Genomic DNA, 14,266 nt, shown 5'->3' on the forward strand with positions numbered 1-14,266 from the left:
ACCATCTGGTCAGTATTATGGTCTTTTATGTGAGGGAAACACGATTTTGTATTTACCTGATGTTCCACAGTGTGAGCATGTAATTTTGCAGAAACAGAGGCATTTTGTAGCATTGAAAAATTAGTAATTAAGGAAACTTTAAAAGCATTTACCAGACTTCCTTGTACTAACTTTTGTGATTTTGAGCTATAAGATTCAACTTCTTGCATCATTTGGGATTTTAATGAAAAAGGAAATGCTGAAGCAAGAAATTTATATGTGCACATCATATGCTACATTTATTTGCCTGTTAAATTTCTGTTCTATACTTTTGAGATTCTAATCCCATTCAACATAATTTAGATTGTCACATTAGTATTTATTTGTTTCCTTCTTTTTTTATTCAAAGAATGGAAGGAGAGAGGTTTATTTTTGCTTGTCTACTGGGTTGGTTTCAACCATATTAGTAAAAATACTGCAGTGTTTTAGCTCAAAATCTTACAGGCAAATGTTTCAAACTAGAGTGATTGCATTTTGTTATGCAAAATGTGGAAGATTTTTGTAGCCTGTATTTCAAAACAGTTTATACCCTAATTTAAAAAGAATACTTCTGCTTCTTTACATGGCATTAGAGGCTTCATAGTTAGATCACTTTCTTAACAAGTTTTTAATCTACTCATGTGCTTATAGTTTTGAAATGTTTTGTTGATGTTACCATCTTAAAATAGCAGCAGCATTATAAGTTAGTAACCATAAATACTGATTTGATTCTGAATTGCCTTAACATCAGTGTTTTAAAATATCACTTATTTGCCATATAGGGTCTACTGTTAATAACTATAGTTTATTAAATGCCTATTTGGTACCAGTCATAATGTCTTTCATCTTCTCTGTGCCCTGATTTCCTCACTTATGAAATGGAGAAAATGCCTACTTACTAGATTCCCATGAGGTTTCAATGAGATAATACATTTAGAGTGTTGCAAGATTGTTAGCACACAGTAAGCATTGCATGAAGATTCTAGCTTTCACCATAAAAAACAGCAAAAATGACAATTCTGCAGTGTGTGGTTTCCTTAACATTTATTCATTAAAAAATGAAGTTTGAATGGATTAAGGAAGATTCCCATGCCCAAACAGCAATGAAGTGCTTGAACTAGATTCGCATGTATGTAATCTTTCTTTTGCAATGTTAAGTGTTCATACTAGTTTGCGTGTACTCATTTATTTGACACCTTCTGTATGCCAAGAACTGCACTACATAATGGCATGTAATAGTGAGTGAAATCGATACAATCTCTGGCTTCATGTATCTTACAAATGGTGCAACAAATTTTATAGGTAAAGCAACAAAAATTAGAGGATGTGACAAGCTAAGAAAGAACTGAGCATGATGCAGTGATAGAGAATAGCAAGGCCTTTTTTTTCTACGTAATTCTTTAAAGCAGTGGTTCTCAGCCTTCCTAATGCCGCGACCCTTTAATACAGTTCCTCATGTTGTGGTGACCCCCAACCATAAAATTATTTTCATTGCTACCTCATAACTGTAATTTTGCTACTGTTATGAATCATAATGTAAATATCTGATATGCAGGATATATTTAGGCGACCCATGTGAAAGGGTCGTTCGACCCCCAAAGGGGTCACAACCCACAGGTTGAGTACTGCTGCTTTAAAGTAATGCTTATTTCTTATAATAATACTGGAGATTTATAAAGAAAAAATAATTTCCCCTCATCTGCCCACATTTCTGATCAGGTAATCAATAGTAACAATTTAGCTAGTCTTTTATACCTTCACACTTGTATAAAGATACATAAACATTTTTACTGTGGTTTCATGAAAATGGATCCTATGCACATTATTCTGAAATTTGCATTTTTTGTTTGTTTGCCTTAAGAAGTACCTAGAAGTTTTATAAATATGTGGTGTTTGCTACTAGCATTGTGCCTGTCCACCTGACTCAGAAAGAGGAGACTCTCCACAGATTTTTTTTTCTTAAACCATCTTATATTTTTTTAAAATATATTTTATTGATTTTTTACAGAGAGGAAGGGAGAGGGATAGAGAGTTAGAAACATCGATGAGAGAGAAACATCAATCAGCTGCCTCCTGCACACCCCTTATTGGGGATGTTCCCTTAATGGGTATATGCCTTGACCAGGAATTGAACCAGCAACCTTTCAGAGCATGGGACAACTCTCAACCAACAGCCACACCGGCCATGTGGGCCCTAAACCAGCAGTCGTACATCCCTCTTGCAATCCCGGACTGCTGGCTCCTAACCACTGGCTTGCCTGCCTGCCTGATCACCCCTAACCTCCTCTGCCTGCCTGCCTGATCACCCCTAACCAGTTGCCTACCTTCCTGATCTCCCCTAACTGCCTCTGCCTCGGCCCCTGCCACTGTGGCTTAGTCTGGAAGGATGTCTGGAATGATGTCCAGAAGGTTGTTCAGCTGTCCAGTCTAATTAGCACATTATGCTTTTATTATTATAGATTGACTTTATTGGAGGTGATCTTGGTTAATAAAATTACATAGGTCGGATGTACAATTCTATAATACATTATCTGTATATTGTATTCTGTGTTCGTCACCCAAGTCAAGTCTCCTTCCATCACCATTTATCTCCTCTATACTCGCTCCTACCTCCCCTCACCCCTCTTCCCCTCTGGTAATCACTATGCTATTGTCTGTGTCTATGAGGTTTTTATTTGTTTGTTTAACCTCTTCACCCTTTTCACCCAGCCGGTTCCCCTTCACCTCTGTTCTCTATGAGTCTGTTTCCATTTTTGTTGTTGTTGTTATTTTGTTCATCAGATTCTACATATGAGTGAAATCATATGGTATTTGTCATTCTCTGGCTTATTTCACTTAGCATATGAACTGAAGATCATCCAGGCTATTGCGAAGAGTACAATTTCCTTCTTTTCTACAGCTGAGTAGTATTCCATTGTGTAAATATGCCACAACTTTTTTATCCATTCATCTACTGATGGACCCTTGGGCTGCTTCCAAATCCTGGCTATCTATACTAATAAAAGGATAATATGCTAATTAGACCAGACGTCTTCCGGACATCCTTCCAGACGCCCTTCTGGACAAAGCCACAGTGGTGGGGACTGAGGAGAGGTGGTTAGGGGCGATCAGGAAGGCAGGCAGAGTGGTTAGGGGTGATCAGGTAGGCAGGCAAATGGTTAGGGGTGATCAGGTAGGCAGACCAGCGGTTAGGGGCAATCAGGCCGGCAGAGTGGTTAGGGGTGATCAGGCAGGCAGACCAGTGATTAGGGGTGATTAGGTAGGCAGGTAAATGGTTAGGGGCAATCAAGTAGTCAGGCCAGCAGTTAGGGGTGATCAGGTAGGCAGATGACCCCTTGCAGGGCTTTCCCAGCCGCCCCCCCCCGCCCCCCGTAAGCAGTTAGGGGTGATCAGGCAGGCAGGCAGAGTGGTTAGGGGCAATCAGGTAGGCAGGCCAGCTGTTAGGGATGATCAGGTAGGCAGACAGTCCCTCGCAGGGCTGGCCCTGCCCCCCAGCAAACAGTTAGGGGGGATCATGGAGACAGGCAAGTGGTTACGGGTGATCAGGCAGGCAGGCAGGTGAGCGGTTAGGAGCTAGCGGTCCCAGATTGTGAGAGGGATATCTGACTGCCGATCCCAATGGGATCAGGCCTAAAAAGGCAGTCAGACATCTCCTGAGGGGTCCTGGATTAGAGAGGGTGAAGGCCAGGCTGAGGGACCCCCCCCCTCCCTCATTTACAAATATCGTGCACCGGGCCTCTAGTTATAAATAATGCTGCAGTTAACATAGGCGTTCATATATTCATTGGAATTAATGCTTTGGGTTTATTTAGAAATATTCCCAGAAGTGGAATCACTGGGTCATAAGGCAGTTCCATTTTTAATTTTTTGAGGAAACTCCATAGTGCTTTCTACAGTAGCTGCACCAATTTACTTTCCCATCAACAGTGCAAGAGGGTTCCCTTTTCTCCACATCCTTATCAATACTTGTTGTTTATTGATTCATTGATGATAGCCATTCTGACAGATGTGAAGTGATATCTCATTGTGGTTTTAATATTCATTTCTCTAATGATTAGCAACATTAAGCATCTTTTCGTATATCTATTGGCTATCTGTATGTCCTCTTTGGAGAAGTATCTATTCAGATCCTTTGCCCATTTTTTAATTGCTTTGGTTTTTTGGTGTTCAGTTTTATAAGTTCTTTATAAATTTTGGACATTAGCCCCTTTTCAGATATATCAGTGGTGAATATGTTTTTCCATTCAGTGGGTAGTCTTTTAATTTTGTTGATGTTTTCCTTTGCTGTGCAAAAACTTTTTAGCTTGATGTAGTCCTGTTCATTTATTTTTTTTCCTTTGTTTCCCTTGCCTGAGGCAATGTGTCAGAAAAAATAGTGCTATGAGAAATGCCCAAGATTTTACTGCCTATGTTTTCTTCTAGAATTTTTATGGTTTTGAGTCTAATATTTAAGTCTTTAATCCATTTTGAGTTTATTCTTGTGCATGGTGTAAAAAGGTGTTCTAGTTTCACTTTTTGCATGTATCTGTCCTATTTTTCCAGCACCATTTATTGAATAGACTATCTTTAGCCTATTGTATGCTTTTGCCTCTGTTGTCACATATTAATTGATACAAAGGCATTGGTTTATTTTTTTAGCTCTCTATTTTGTTTTATTGATCTACTAGAGGCCCGGTGCATGGATTCATGCACTGGTGGGGTCCCTTGGCCTGGCCTGCAGGGATCGGGTTGAAACCAGCTCTCTGACATCCTCCAAGGGGTCCCAGATTGCGAGAGAGTTCAGGCTAGGGTGAGGGACCCCACTTGTGCACGATCAGGGCCGGGAGGGACTCTGGGAGGGCTCCAGGGTATGTCCAGCCCATCTTGCCCAGTCCTGATCAGCCAGACCCCAGCAGCAAGCTAACCTACCAGTTGGATCATCTGCCCCCTGGTGGTCAGTGTGCATCATAGCAACTGGTTGAACTGTTGAATGGTTGGAGGGACAATTAGCATATTAGGCTTTTATATATAGACCTGCGCCCCGGCCACTGGCCACCACGTCCTCCCTCCGCCTCCGCCTCCTCTCCCTGCCTCCCACCGCCCGTTCGCCTGCTGTCCCCTGGCTCCGCTCCTGCCTTCTGCCTCAGCCGCCTTGTTTCCATTCCTGTCTCCACTGCCTCTACTTTGCTCCCTTCTGCAGTGCTTGGCTTCCTTCTATGTTGTCTTCAGTCTTCGCTCCCAACAGGTATATGTAAATTAACCACCATCTTGGGTGGGTTAATTTGCATATAGTCGCTCTGATTGGCTGGTGGGTGTAGCAAAGGTATGGTCAATTAGCATATTTGTCTTTTATTAGTGTAGATATGTCTGTTTTTATGCCAGTACTAGGCTGTTTTGATTACTATGGCCTTGTAGTGTAGTTTGACATCAGGTATTGGGATTCCTCCAATGTTGTTTTTCTTTCTCAAGATTGCTGTGGCTATTTAGCAACTTTAGTAGTTCCATATAAATTTTTGGAATATTTGTTTTAGTTCTGTGAAATGCGCCATTGGTATCTTGATAGGAATTGCATTGACTCTATAGATTGCTTTGGGTAGTATGGACATTTTAATGATGTTAATTCTTTCTGTCCATGAACATGGTATATGCTTTCACTTATTTGTATCTTTTTCAATTTCTTTCTTCAGTGTTCTATAATTTTTTGAGTAAAGGTCTTTTACATCCTTAGTTAAATTAATTCCTAGACTTTTTTAAGCAATTGTGAATTAGGATAGTTTTCTTCATTTCTCTTTTTGATAGTGCATTATTGGCGTATAAAAATGCAACTGGCCAAAACCGGTTTGGCTCAGTGGATAGAGCGTCGGCCTGCGGACAGAAGGGTCCCAGGTTCGATTCCGGTCAAGGGCATGTACCTGGGTTGCGGGCACATCCCCTGTGGGGGATGTGCAGGAGGCAGCTGATCGATGTTTCTCTCTCATCGATGTTTCTAACTCTCTATCTCTCTCCCTTCCTCTCTGTAAAAAATCAATAAAACATATTTAAAAAAAAAATGCAACTGATTTCTGGATATTTATTTTGTATCCTGCTACTTTATTGAATTCACTTATCAGTTCTAGTTGTTTTTTGATAAAATCTTTAGGGTTCTCTCTATGTCAGTGGTTCTCAACCTGTGGGTCGCAACCATCGGAAAACACATATAGCATATCAGATATTTACATTACGATTCATAACAGTAGCAAAATTACAGTTATGAAGTAGCAACGAAAATAATTTTATGGTTGGGGATCACCCCAACATGAGGAACTGTATTAAAGGGTCGCGGCATTAGGAAGGTTGAGAACCACTGCTCTGTGGTATCATGTCATCTGCTAACACATTGTTTGCGGGTAGTTTTTATCACGCGCTAACAGGTGGCGTGGGCCATTTTTGCTAACTTTTTGCACAAATGGCAACGTTCAGTAAAATTACGATAACTTTAGTTTACGTATTTATACGTTACCCGCATTCTACCGCTAGTCTATAAAAAACATTAATACGTGTCCCGCACTCTACTACCAGTCAACGTAAAACGTATAAGTAAAACAGATAAATACGTTTCCCGCATACAATGTGCTAATAGTGACATTTTTACTTCTTCCTTTCCAATATGGATGCCTTTTATTTCTTATTCGTGTCTGATGGCTGTGGCTAGGACTTCCAGTAATATGTTGAATAAGAGCAGTGAAAGTGGATATCCCTGTCTTTTTCCTGATCTTAAGGCAAATATTTGTAGTTTTTGCCCATTGAGTATGATGCTGGCTGTGGGTTTGTCATATATGGCCTTTATTACATCTCCAAAGACTTTAGAAATGAAGACCTGCCCACACCATTTAATTTTGGCCACTCAGTCCCATAATTTATTGGACAAAAGATACTTAAAGGAGTTCTTAGGATATTTTGCTATTACTGTGATGATGATAATGATGATGATGATGAATTCTTATAATCTCTACTCCATAATGGCATCTCTGATTCCCCCCCCCCTTGATTTCCTACCTATCTAAATATTGACTTGCCTGTTTATTTTGCCTTTTTTTTTTTATCAACCTATTACTATTTTTTGGCATACATTTCTTCATTTACATATATAGAGAATTATCATTGTAATATATAAATCCTTACTATTTCATAGACTTGCTACATTTACTCCCTAATAAAGAACTTTAGGGTTTTTCTTCCCTATGCTTTTTTTGTTTGTTTTGTTTTCCGCCATTAACAATACTGCAAAATAAGATATGTTTTTATACAAAGGTGCTTTTAGTGATGAGAAATGAATTTTTAAAAATAGAATTTCTTAATGAGGTAGATGCTTTTTTGTTAATCTAACACATATTGCCAGGTCAAATTCCAAAAATATTACAGTGTTTTACTTTTTAAAGAGATACAGTTAATCCCAGCTAATCAGCTCAGACCTGATATGCAAATCAGTAGATCATAAAGTTATTGCTACTTTTTTAAGAACCCATATGGCTGACTTATTTATTTAATTGCTCTCTGTAGGGTACTTTTCCACTTCAGATCTCTACCATGGGTCTTGGACGACCAGGTCTTCCCATTTCCAAATGAAGAAACCATCTAAGTATGTCAGCTATTCCTTGAGAACCTGAGTGGTGGCAGAAACAGCCCACTGAGGTTGTACAATGGCGCTGGGACCTCTAGACAGGAGTCTGTGCAATTAGCCAAGACGGTTACTGCATTTTTGGCAGTGAGGCAGCAGTTAAAGCAAAGAAAGATTTTTTTCCAAGAAGGAAAAGCTATTTAATAAGTTTGGGTCAGTTTGCTCATAACAGCACTACATTTGAGGACCAAAAACCCCAGGAGCTTGGCAAGCCATCAGTGCTTGGCAGGTCTTCCCACCAGCTCACCAAGTCTGAGGCCGTCCAGGCAGGACCTAGCTCTCTCAGGTTTGACTGTATTCATTTAATAGCATTCCTAGTTAACAAGAAAGTAAAGGCAGAGAAATCTTTTCCCCCATTAATCCAGAAAAATAAAATTTAGCAGCTATAAACAAGCTATGGGCCCAGTAACTGCACATCAGAAGGGGGACAGGCCATCTGCTTGCATTAAGGGTTGTGTTTGGTGCAGCTTGGAAATTGTGCTCCACCCAAATGGCATTAATGTTTAGGAATTGGGCTTTCTTTTTTGTATATGAATTAACATTTGTATATAACTAACCAGTGTGAAAGTCTGATTTCATAGTGTGTCAGGGAGCCATTGTGTACCTGTCTCATGAATATATAAAATAAAAACTAAGTACTTTCATGTAAATATTTAAAAATACAGTGTGTTCTCATACTTTTTCCATTTCACCTATGGAAATCTTGCCAAAACAAAATCAAGTTTGAGTGTTTAGATTACAATGTAAGAAGAAACCAGCTCATGGATTTTGAAATGAGGGAATGGGTTTTTTGTTTGTTTGTTTTGTTTATTTTGGTTTTAATTTTTGTCTTTATTACATAAATATTTACAATGAAATAAACTGGTCCGATGATCTAATGATGGATTATTTGAATGAAGATTGAAATGGAACTGGAAATGTCGAGGATGAGCTTGTATTTACTTTCCAAAATGCTGCAGCACCTGCAACTGATAAAAATTAGTACAAACATATCAAAAATGTTTGAAGAAACGTGGCCAAGCCAGTGCCATCTTGGACAAAATCAAAACATTGGCTGCTTATAGGAAATATTCCAACATTCAGCTAATCAAGAATGTTAATCTGAAATTTTTTCATGGTTAGGAATGGCTTGGAGCAAAGGTTAATGTTCTTAGGGTTTTCCCCTTATCATATATTTTCAACAACTGGAGTGTTTTAGTTATGCAAAACACGCTCTGTATTTAAAGTAATTTCTCATTACTAATTTATAAATATATATTTCTGTCTCGGGAATATAAATGTGTGAAGTTTTGGATACACATTCAGTGCTCCTATGGCCTCTAAAGAGTAAGGCCTTTGGTTCTATGTGTGAGACCAGGCTAGAGGGGAGTTCATCAAAAAGAAACAAAACGTTCTAAACCCACACATGATCATGGCTTCATGCAACCTGTCACATGTCATTATTTTGCTTGTAAAAAACATCTGTTACAAGATTTCTAATAAACTTATTTCTTTCATCCAGAGTTTCTTCAGAGTTGGCATTTTGGACCAGCTAGTTCTTTGCTGTAAGGGGCTGTCCTGGGCATTGTAGGTTAGTTAGCAGAACATTTGGCCTCTACCCACTAAATGCCAATACACCCTCAGAAATGTGTCTGAACACTGTCAGGTGTCTCCTTAAAGCAAAATGAACTCTAGTTGAGAATTACTGCTTGAAATAGTTATATCAATAAGACATGAACATGTTTTAAAAGTTCAGAACAGTACAAGAAGTATAAGAGAGTCTCTATCCTACCGCCTAGAAAACACTTCTGCTATCTAAAGGCAACGAATAGTAACAATTTCTTATATCTTCCAAAAAGTTAGCATGTATATGAGCATATCATCTATTTTGTACAATCATGACTATTCAACATATACCTTGATATTTTTCATTTTAATAATATATCTGTGAGATTTTTTATGTTATAGCACTTAACAGATTTATTATAGTCTTTCTAATGTCTGCATAGTGTTTTATTGTTATGGATGAACTATAATTCATTTAACCAGCTATCAGTGTAAATATAGGTTCTAAATTTTTATTTTTCCAATAATGCTATAGTAAACACCCTTGTATTTTCATATTGAATATTATATAATTATAACTATAAGATACAATTTAGTGTATGTTCCTAAAAGTAGAATCATTGGGTCAAAGGAAAAGTACATTAAACATATTTGTAAACAATGACTGGATAGGAGAGTAACTATTCCCTCAGGTTACCAAACTTTCAAATCTTTGTTCATCTAAAAAAATGTTATCAGTGTATGTGTCTGTGTGTGTGTACGCACACGTGTATGTATTTTTCAAGAAAAGTAAAATTTTCTATATAAGTTTTTTCTGTGATCACACTGCATATGTTCTTTGCCTGTTTCCCTAATAGTTTGTCAGCAGTTTTCTTTCTCATTTGTAAGAACTCTTTATATAGGAAATTTAGGCCTTTGCTTCATAGATGTTATAGATGTTTGCACTATTTATTAATTTGTTCTCAACTTTATTTTTATTCTCTCAGCAATGAACTGTTTCAAATGACTCCTCTTTTGTACAGTTTCTGAGTTTCATGTCTATAGAGAGTCAACTTCATATATAAAAAGCTTTTTTTAATGTTTCCTCCTAATGCTTTGAATTTTGTTTTGTATTTAAATATTCAAGCCATCTGTAATTAATTTGAATATATGAAGTGAGACCAAAATACTACATAAATTTCTATAAATACTATGATAATCTATTATATAATAAAGGGCATTTCAAATAAGTAAGATAAAGATGGCTTATTAAACAAATGCTATTGACATAATTGCCTCATATTTGGGTACAAAATATAAAGCTGGATCCATAGTTGGTACTTTCAAGGAATCAATGGAAGGCCGTAGTAGTTTAGTGAAGGAGAAGCAGTGTTTTCAGAACAATAGGTGACAACCTCATCTATTGGGCTTTGTTAATTCAGGGTTATGGATTTGATCTTATTCAAATAGTGTTTCTTTTTCATGTTTGTTGGACATGTTTCTTTTGTACATAGCATATATTTTGGGTTTTATTTTATATCAATGGAACATTTAAAAGTTTTTGTATTAATATAATGAACATATTTGTATCATCACATTTTATGTAATATTTTCAGTTTTTACTATTTCCTTAATTTCTGTATTTTGCTAAAATTTTTGTCATGTTTTATTTCCCTAAGGAGTTGTAAACATCCACTATTGGCTTCTGGTATTATGTACTGCTAGAGAGAAAGATGAAGCCAACTTGCTTTTGCAGGTTAATTGCTTTCTTGCCTGATTATATTAAAGATTTGCTCTGGCTGGGTGACTTAATTGGTTGGAGCATTGTCCCATAAATGAAAAGGTTCCGGTTCCATCCCCAGTCAGGACATGTACAACCAATCAATGTTTCTCTCTCACATTGGCCTCTCTCTCTCTCTCTCTCTCTCTCTTCTTTTGCTTTAATGACATCAAGAAACTCAGAGTACAGACAAGGTACTCTCTCTCTCTCTCTCTCTCTCTCTCTCTCTCTCTCTCCAAAATTAATGAAAACATATTCTTAGGTGAGGATTATAAGAAAGATTTGATCTTATAGAATTTTAAAACTCATGAATTTACTTATCAGGATATGTGTGGGTGTTGATCTTTCTATTAGTGTATCTGTTGTTTTGTTTCCTGGGGACAAAGGTATCCTCTTTGTTGGCTGATTAAGGTTTTAGAATATTTCAGAAAACTTTCTTCTGTTATATCTTTGAACATTTTTTCTATTCTACTTGTTCTGTTGTGTGTGTGTGTGTGTGTGTGTGTGTGTGTGTGTGTGTGTGTGTTTAAGGTACACCTTTTTGGAATTTTTAAAAATTATCTTTGAAAGGTTATCAGTTTCTCTTAAAATCAGTGTTAACCTTTGTCCTTTGGCCAGCACTTGTTTTCACAAGCCTACTCTATCCTGACTGTGAATCCCTGATTGTGGATTCATCAGTATCAATTCTGGGTTTTATTTTCCTTCATGTAGCTTGAATCTTTTCTTATTTGTTTCCTTCTTTGATATCTTACATATCTAATTTTAGCTCTTATTTAAATGAAAACACATACTTTTCTAAAGCTCTCAAAGGATCACCAAGAGCATTCAAAATTTTATTCTGCTAGTGATCTGGTTTTTCTGTAGAGATTGTTTCATATGATTTCTGTCACAGTGTTGTTGTTTTCTTTATTATTTTTGTTGATGTCTAAGAAAGATGGCTTCAAATTTGTCTCAGAACTTTTTTTTTTATCAATTTTTTGTCTCTTCCATGCTGGTCACCCATCACTTTTCTGTAGTAAGCACTTCCCTCACCATTTCTTCTCCTTGAGTGAGTCAGAAGCCTGTATGCCTGACAGTGATTTTCTGTATATTATGGGGGTTTTGTTACATGATTTTACATTTATTTCTTTTCAGATGTCTGCCAAGTGTCTGCTAAATTGATTGCCATCTATACTCCCTACTCTACCCTGCCATTCTCCTCACTTGCTTCTTGGGTGGAGGAAAAGGGGAAAGGCCTACAGTGTCCTTTAACTTCGATTTGCCTGCTGTACTCAGTCAGTCCAGGAGCTACAGCCATGACTTGTCCCTACCTCTAGATTCCATCCTCCAAATAAGAATTGGTTCCGCTATTTCTTGGGTTGTTTCATGCATTTCTTCGAAATCTTTTTGCTTTGTAGGTTTTGTCTACTATTGGCATGCTCCCTTGATCTTGTCAAGCTAGTTTCTATTCTATGTAATTTGTAGTTTTAATTAAGGCTCTCTCATAGTGTCATTAAAAGTATTTATTTCTTTTCTATTTTCAATTATTTTTGCTAATTTCAATTGGTATTAGGGAGGGGAATGCAGTAGAAATATCACTACTCCACCTTCAATAAATGACAATAAAGTTAATTGAATTAAACAGTAAAATAGTGTTTACTAAATATTTATCAATGTTTGCTCAGTTGTTTGAATAAGAGACTTTACATGTACAGCACAATCTTGGCAAATTAGTTAAAACCCTTGAAACAATTTACAAATTTTTTTTAATCAGGTATGGATCCAGTCTCCATTGCACTGAAAGTTTGGTTGAAGGATTATTTGCCAAGGCCTCGAGTGGCAGGGTGGCAGTGTGATTGAAACGTCATTTTAGGAAGAGCTAATATTAGAATAGGTGTTGTAAAATATTTTGAGTACAGAGCACAACACAAACTTCTGAATTCTTAGTTCCCCACTAGTATGTCTTCACTGAGAATAGCCAGGCCTCATGGGGACCTCTTGGGAGATAGTTTGTGGAAGGATTTTTAAAGAGCAGCAAGCTTATTTAGATTTCAGAGGGATCCCTAATAGTTGGGTTTTTTGTTGTTGTTTTGTTTTTAACTAGGAAATGAGATGATGAGAGCTGTGCCTAAGAAAACTTCATCTGGCAATTGAATTGAGGTATTTATTTGATCCCACTGGAACTCAGTGAGTCCCTATTTGCACCAAGTATCATATACCGTGTACAGTAGCACAGGATAGGGAATAATTCCTGCCTCAAGAAACTTAGTCTGGTGGAATCAAGAAACTGATGTTGAAAATTCTGATTCAGTACAATTTCAGTAGCAGAGTTTATCTCAACCCAGATTATTGTGGGGCAGCTGTTCTGTGTCGCTAAGGTTCCACATGGTAAGATTCAGTCTGTCACAGTTTTACACCACGGAAATCTGTGATTCTGAGATTAGCATGAAATACTTTAAGGTCTACCCAAAATCCTTGGAGTCCTGTTGTAGCATATCAATTTAGCTGAATTTTAAATAGCAGCAGTTTGTATTTCCTATTTCTGTATTCACTCCCTTTAAAGTCAGGTTCCTGTTCTTCACCCTGATGGTTTGCCCTGTTCTACTCCACTCTTACCACCTACATGTCTTCTCCGAATTACTACACCCGAGCAATCATCCCTTCTCTAAAATAGTTTTATTTACTTGTCATGCATGTCCCTGGCACTTCGCTCTGTAGTAGCTTTTATGTCAGTCTTGCCTAATCAATTAGAATTATAGACTACTTAAAGACTTGAATAATCATCCCCATTTTATTTATTTATATAACCTATGTTGCTCCAAAACATGATTTAAGCATGTTTCTTCCATACATCATGCTTTCGCCTTTGCTACAGCGGTGGACATTCAATTATGGTGGGTCAGCATTTTATGAGCTAAAAGCACATGTGACCAGCAGAGGAATTCTTGTTGTTTTTCATTTAATTTTTTATCTATTTGAAAGTCCTACAAAGATAAATTATATTTATCCAATCAACTTTATCGAGAAAAGGAACGTGAAGTTGAGACTCTTCCAGTCAGTGAAAAAGTGTTGACACAAAACATATTAGTTATAAATTAAACATCAATTGCTTTTCTATTAATATGTGCATATTATCACTGGAAATCATTGTATGCCTTAAATATAAATTTTCCTTAAAATACTGGTATTTGTTGTATTGGGAATTTATATTTTATGAAAGAACAACTGCTACGGTCCTGTGGCTTTTTATCCCTCAGCAGCTGTGTCCAGCTGGTGGTCCACATTCCCGCTACTTCTTCAGTGAATGGAAACATTTAGGTCAATATTGA

General features: G+C 37.3%; 1 protein-coding gene across 1 annotated transcript in view; it reads left to right on the forward strand.

The window, feature by feature from the left end:
* The window catches only part of ATP8A2 (ATPase, aminophospholipid transporter, class I, type 8A, member 2), a 588,754-nt gene that overhangs the window by 396,203 nt on the left and 178,285 nt on the right, over positions 1 to 14,266 (forward strand).

The sequence above is a fragment of the Myotis davidii genome, unplaced genomic scaffold, assembly GCF_000327345.1.
Source record: "Myotis davidii unplaced genomic scaffold, ASM32734v1 scaffold1031, whole genome shotgun sequence".
Lineage (NCBI taxonomy): Eukaryota > Metazoa > Chordata > Mammalia > Chiroptera > Vespertilionidae > Myotis > Myotis davidii.